General features: G+C 40.8%; 1 non-coding gene across 1 annotated transcript; it reads left to right on the top strand.

The window, feature by feature from the left end:
- The first annotated feature begins 5,111 nt into the window (after nt 1-5,111).
- LOC141593618 (small nucleolar RNA R71) lies at nt 5,112-5,218 on the top strand. The gene has a single exon (XR_012521693.1). It is a non-coding gene; the product is annotated as a small nucleolar RNA R71 (small nucleolar RNA).
- Nucleotides 5,219-7,487: the final 2,269 nt, after the last annotated feature.

Genomic DNA, 7,487 nt, shown 5'->3' on the forward strand with positions numbered 1-7,487 from the left:
ATTCTACACTAAGCTATACTACATGATGCATGGTTTTTGTTATGACGGAGAGGATAATTTAAATTACCTCCCGTTGCGTATGCATTAACTTCCCCAAACCAAGCAAGACACTATTGCTAATGTCAAAGCATGGGGGAGTTCATGCACATGCTATGCTATGCATGAGACTAGATTGTCATTTTGGATTTTACAAAAGTGGGAACAATAAAGAACACCTCAAAGGAACCGAGGTGTGAGTCCTTTGATGTTGCTAGGACTAAACCAACAATGATCAAAATGAAAATAAAATACAAAGAGATATAGACAAACCGTGGGAGAGTAGGAATCTCCAAGGCTAGTCTTCCATCATGCTACTATCGTCATCACTTCCCTCATGAGAAGTGGTCACATTGCCACTTTCCTTGGCACTTTCTTCCTTGCTTTCCTCATCATCATCTTCCTCATCATTATCTTCACCATCTCTTTCTTCATCTCCACTTGCTTCTTCCTCAATGTTATCATCAAATTCCTCATCATTTCCAACAACCTCATTGCCTTCCACCACGTCCCTAGATGCACCCGGAAACAAGGCTTCTCTATCCGCCCAACTAGGCAAAGGACAAGATGGATCAAGGAGTCCTTGCCTAGCTAAATGTAGGAGGGGAGGATATTGAGCCAAATAAGCATTCTTCCGATCTTCATAAGCTTGCTTGTGCATGGCTTGCATTAGAAGAGTGACATAATCTTTTCCAATTTCAACTCCTTGCGGTTTGAACTCTTCATAATCATAGGGGTAAGGTGGTATAACAATGGAAGAGGAGGGAGTTTCATGATCACCCTTTTGTTGTTGAATGATGTACTCGGCTTCCGTGGATAGGGGGAGTAAATAGTTGGTCCGGTGGACACTAAGACGGCAAATCTTTGCGGGTAGAGTGAATGATCGAGCCTCACTTGTAAGCCACCCATACTTGGTATCAAGGGGATTGTGAGCAACCCACTTAAACTTGTTAATCAAGGTGGACATATCAATAAGATGGCCACCATCCTTAGCCTTGTACTTGCTATCCTTATTGAAATTAGGATCAAAGTGCTTGGCTAGGACCGTGACAAGGCCGCCATTAACAATTACGGTTTGACCCTTCTTCCCACTATCTACATGGAGCCATCTATCAACCAATAGCCTCAAAGAATTGTAAGGCTTGGTGTGAATTCTTCCAATATTCAAAGTTGATTCAAGGAGGATAAAATCGAGTCCCGTAAAATGATTGGTGTCTTTCCTAGCAATTATGGTATTTCCCACAACCTTGTGCCATATTCTTATGCCCGGATGATGGACCAAAAGAGCACGACAAGCTTTAAAATCTTCAAATTTCTTCCCGGAGATTGCCTCCCAAAGAGGCTCGGGATCATACTTCCCATATTGCTTATAGAATTTATGTTCATCGCTAAGACCCAATATTTTACCCAATTAGGAAAGGTAATGCGTCTACTCGTGTTAGCTAGACGGAACTCAATATTTTCCCTATTCTCAACTTTTGTCACTTTTAAAGAACTTAAGAATTCCAAGACAAGGGAGGGGTATGTTACTTCCTTCATTTCAAACAATTTCTTTAAACCCATGGCATTGAAAAAGACTCTTGTTTGTTCAAGAATACCCAACTTCTCTAAAGCATCTTGGCATATGAATTTTGTGGATTGAATTTGTTTCATGGCAAACTTGACAAATGTATTTCTATGGGAGTCGGAAATGAATGTTACCTCCGGGTAATGCAAGAGTTGATTAATTACCGGAGTAGAGGGTGATGCTTCCATAGAAATTTGTTGAGGTGGTTGCACTTCCAAGCTTGGTGTTGATACCACCATTGCCAAAGCTTTCTTCATTTGTAGAGCTTTTTGCCTTTGAGAGAGAGTTGTAGTCTTTGGTGCCTTTGCTTTTGCTTTTGTTGCTCCCTTTGTTCTTGCCATTTGATGAGCTAACCAAGAAAAAGATCAAAAATCTTCAATTTGTAGAATGCCCAAATCGATTTTGAAAGTGAAAGGCTTTGCCTTTATGAGAACAAAAATCAATTCAAAGGTGAAGATTTTGTGCTTGGTTTTGATTGTTAATGAAGATGGAGTGATTGATTTGTTATTTGAAAGATGGTTTGATTTGATTTTGGTGAGTTTTGTTGAGGGTTTTTGTTTTTGAGATGGAGAGGATGAGGGTTTTGATGTTATGGGTAGTGTTTATGAGTGAATGAATGAATGAATGAAGGTGGGGTGGGTATTTAAAGAACTCGACATTTTCGAATTGCAGGGACAATCCGTGCGGATTAGGCGCAATCCGCTAGGATTCTTCAGCTTCAAATTTTCAAAAATCCCGCCTAGAGACGGGCGGATTCTAAGGAATCCGTTCGGATTCTTTTTGGATGAGACGGGCGGATTTCGCACAGGACGGACGGATTCTTATCCAGAGATTTTTCTTTGTTTTTCTTCAGCTGCAAGACGGGCGGATTGTCCACAAGACGGACGGATTCTGTGAGACGGGCGTCTTTCCAGGAATCCGCTCGGATTCTTCAACAGTCAAGAATTTGCAGTTTTCAGCCCAGCCCAAGACGGGCGTCTTCTCAGCAGGACGCTCGGATCCTCTGCAGACGGGCGGATTCTGGGGAATCCGCTCGGATTGGTCCTTGTGTACACGGATTCAGTTCCATCCGTGCACCAACGCATTCCCTTATCATTCTTTCTTTCTTTCTTTCAAATCTTGTGTTCTTCATTGTGGGGGCACTACTAAGGCATGAATAGCCTAGGCAATTGCCATCCCCACACTAAGGTAAATCACTACACATTAATTAAAATCATTAGTCCCTCCCTCACTTCTCTCTTTTCATGACAATTATTTTGATCAAAGTAAAAATAAATCCAAAAATGACAAAAATGCAATGCAAAAATTAAATGTAAGTTAGGGAGTTAGAAATATTTACAAGTGGTGGTTTAGGGAGGACTCCACCAAACTCTCATTCTTGATGAGATGTCAAGGGGGCATGTTCAAGGTGTTGTTGATGTTGCTCAACACCTCGAAAAAGTAATTAAAAGCTTGTTCATTGTTGTGGTAGAGGTCCTCAATAGACCGTGGCCCTTGTTGTTGATCATGATCGATGGCATGCCCAATGTAGGGATTAAAGATCCCTTCAAATTCGTCGTCCCAAAGACCACAAACTTCATTGAGTTGATCATTGAAGATCTCTTGCTTGGATGGAGACAACTCTCCCAATTTCTTTTCTTGGCCAATGAGGCCATCTTCTTCTTCCTTGGTTGATTTTGATGAGCTTTGCAAGCTCTCCTTTTCACAATTCACTTGCTCTTTGAATGGAGCATCCTCAACTTTCTTCCTCCATTGGAGTTCCGATCTCTTCTTCTCATCTTTCCGGCTATAATGATCAATCATGAAACATGGCTCATGCAAACGAGGAGCTCTCATGGTCTTGTCAAGATTAAAAGTTATGCTTTCATCTCCCACTTCTAGAGTGAGCTCTCCATGTTTCACATCAATTACCGCACCCGCGGTGTGTAGGAAAGGTCTTCCTAAGATGATTGGAATGTTGGAATCTTCCTCCATATCAACAATGACAAAGTCCACCGGGATGAAAAACTTCCCAATTCGCACGGGGACATCTTCCCATATCCCTAGCGGTGTCTTCGTCGATCTATCGGCCATTTGAAGAGTGATATTGGTACATTTGAGCTCTCCCATTCCCAACCTTTTACTTACCGAGTACGGCATGACACTCACACTAGCCCCTAGATCACATAAGGCTTTGTTGATCGTTGTGTCGCCGATGGTACACGGTATTGAGAAGCTTCCCGGATCCTTTAACTTTGGAGGTGAACTCCCTTGAAGAATTGCACTACTCACCTTAGTGAAGGCGATAGTCTCAAGTTTCCGGATTGACTTCTTCTTTGTGAGGATATCTTTCATGTACTTTGCATAGGCCGGAACGTGATTGATTAATTCCGTGAAAGGAATTGAGACTTCTAAGTTCTTCACAATTTCCATGAACTTTCCAAGTTGATCATCAAATTTAGGCTTGGCTTGACGACTTGGAAAAGGAAGTCTAATCACAATGGGCTCCTTTTCTTTGGCTTTATCTTCATTTTTCTTTGAACTTTCTTCTTTTGTTGATTCCCCTTCTTTGGGACCTTCCACCACAACTTCATTCTCACTAGCTCTCACAACTTCATCCTCAACTTGCTTTTTCGGTGCTTCATACCTTGTACCACTTCTCAAGTGAATGGCACTAACTGTTTCATGTCTAGGGGGATTACCTTGAGGTGGTAATTGCCCCTTTTGTCTTGATGAGCTTGAAGATGCTAGTTGGGTCAATTGTGTTTCCAACATCTTGGTGTGAGCTAGAATGTTGTTGATGGTGGTATCCTTCGCTTGGCTATCCTTTTGCATTTGGGTGAAGAATTCTTGTTGATTCTTTTGCATTTGAAGGACCGCTTTTTGGACATCAAAACTTTGGTCATTGTGGTGATTGTATGGATTTTGATTTTGGTAACCTTGGTTTTGATTGAAAAAGGGTCTTTGATTTTGATTTCTCATGGGTGGTGGAGTGTATGTAGTTTGAGGGTTTTGGACATTTTGGCTCTTGTATGAGAGATTTGGGTGGAACTTGGTGTTTTCATTGTAAAAATTTGAATAAGGGGTGCCATTTTTGTAAGCTTGGAAAGCATTGACTTGTTCGGTTGTTCCCCTACATTCACTTGAGTCATGACCCAAGGTTCCACAATTCTCACATATCCCGCTTGGGATTGATGAGGATGCCGTCATGGCATTGACATGATGCTTTGATGATTTTGAGCTTTCCTCAAGTCTAGCCATAGCTTGTTCAAACTTCAAGTTGATTGTGTCAATGTGAGCACTAAGTTGAGCACCCAATTGAGTAACGGTGTCCACTTCATACTTTCCTCCTCTAGTAGCCTTGCGAGGCCTACTATATTGCGAATTATGGACCGCCATTTCCTCAATCTTGTTCCATGTTTGATTGTCATCAACTTCGGTGAACATTCCATTTGATCCCATATTGAGAATGTTCCTTGAATCTTCATATAAACCATTCCAAAATTGTTGCACTAAAAACCATTCGCTAAGTCCATGGTGAGGACATGAGCGACAAATACCTTTGAACCGCTCCCAAGCTTCATACAAAGACTCTTCATCCCTTTGCTTAAAACCCGTAATTTGAGCTCTTAGCATATTGGTCTTCTCCGGTGGGTAGAATTTTTTGTAGAAAGCTAGAGCTAGCTTCTTCCAAGAATCTATTCCAAGGGTGGTCTTATCAAGGCCCTTCAACCATTGCTTTGCGGTGCCGATTAACGAAAAAGGAAATAAGACCCATCTTATTTGGTCTTGAGTCACGCCCGTTTGAGAGATAGCTTCACAATAATCACAAAATGTTTCCATATGAGAATGAGGGTCCTCACTAGGCATTCCCCCGAATTGGCTCCTCTCAACTAGTTGGATGAAGGCGGACTTGGCAATAAAGTTTCCGGTAAGATGTTGTGGGGTAGGAATACCATTTGGTAGATCCTCCTCGGTGGGTATAGAGTGTGACGAGAATTTAGGCATTGTAGGTGGATTTTGTGTGGTATTGTTTAATGGGTTCTCTTCTCCTTCTATTGCGAAAGGATTGACAAACTCACTAGTGGGTTGAACAACTTCACCAACACCTCCCAAATTCCTCCTAACAAGTCTCCTATTATTCGTCAAGGTTCTTTCGATTTCACGGTCAAAAGGTAACAAATCTCTTTGTAACCTTCTAGACATGCAAAATATCAAACAACTAGAAAACAATTAGAACAATCCTTGAGGAGTTTTACTTCCCCAAGGTGAAAAAGACACAACTAAAAACAATAAAAGAAATCTTAAATCAATTAAACACCGTCCCCGGCAACGGCGCCATTTTTGATCGGAGCCATTTGGTGTTCACAATTAAGCATATGTGGTCGTTGGTCAATGGTCGATACAAAACACAATTTATACTTCACAAACAACTCTACAATTAGTAAAGAGGCAAGTAAAGGTCGGATCCCAAGGGACGGGTATTGAAATGAAGATTCTATTGTAACTAGCGGTGTCTAGGGGTGTCACAAATTGGGTTGATGTAGAAGGTTACTAAACTAAAATAGCAATGAAAATAAACTATCAAGGTAAATGAAATAAGGGTGTAAACAATTGATTAAAAGCACTAGGGTGTCATGGGTTCATAGGGGAATCATGGGATATGATCATACAAACATGTTCTCAAATTATAAGCAAGCAATTATTGTTGTGATGGATTGAGTTGGGTTATATCTTACAATCCTAGGAAAGTTTGGGTCCCGGAGCCGAATCTCTTGGATTGTACAACACCTACAAGTCGACTTAATCTTCCCTACTTAACACATGCATGGTCTAACAAGACTCGAGTTGGGTTATGTCTTACAAGTCAAGTTGAAAGGATAGAAGATGATAGTAAATGCAAGGATTCATAGGCTTAGCATTTCATCAAATATAACATGTGCATGTATTAAGATCAAAACAAGCAAGCAAATAAGATATGAAAGCATATTAATTTAAGCATGAATCATTCCCATGTTGGTTTCCCCTAATCACCCATTAAACCCTAGCTAAGAGACTACTCACTCATTATCATATTGATCATGCTAGAAAGGTTGTCAATCATACTAACATAATGAAACATGATGAATAAATGAAAGTAATTAGCAATAATTAAAAAGGGATTAAGAGATTATACCTACTAATGATTCCAATAATAAAGCAAGAATAATAGAAGAACTTGATGATTGATGGAAGGTTGTCAATCTCCCAATAAACCCAATAATCTTCTAATTACCCAAAATAAATGAAGAACTAGAGAGAGATTAAAGAACTAAAACTTGGATTAAAACTTGATTAATATTTGATTACAATATTGAAGAGAGATTTGATTGATATTAACTACACTAATTATTGATAAGAAGAACATGCTCCTCTAATTAGACTAATGGGGTATTTATAGTGAAAATTAGGGAGGATGCATTAGGGTTAACTAAGGGCTAAACTAGTAATTACACTTTTTAAGTTGAGCAAGGAGCCTCCGGGATTGTCCGAGAGAAGGGCTTCTTCATTTCGTAGCTTGAAGAACGAAATCGTCTTTGTGTTGCAATCCGTGCGGCTGGGAGTCGGGACGGCCGGATTCTGGGTGGACGATCCGAGCGGATCGAGGAACAAGACGCTCGGACTGGGCATGGGGAATCCGAGCGGATTCCTGGTGAGGACGCTCGGACTGGGGAGGACGGACGGATTCTCTACAATCCGTTCGGATTGTAGCTCAGCAGCTTTTCTTCTTCTTTTTCTTTCCTTTTCTTCATGGATTCCTTGGGGATTTCCTTGGGGACTCAAGGATCCTTTTCTCAACAATGCTCTTCTACTATGCTATGTATAAAGGCCTTCTAGTCTTGTCTCTCCTTGATGCTTGGTCATT

Source organism: Silene latifolia, chromosome 7 (assembly GCF_048544455.1).
Source record: "Silene latifolia isolate original U9 population chromosome 7, ASM4854445v1, whole genome shotgun sequence".
Taxonomy (NCBI): domain Eukaryota; kingdom Viridiplantae; phylum Streptophyta; class Magnoliopsida; order Caryophyllales; family Caryophyllaceae; genus Silene; species Silene latifolia.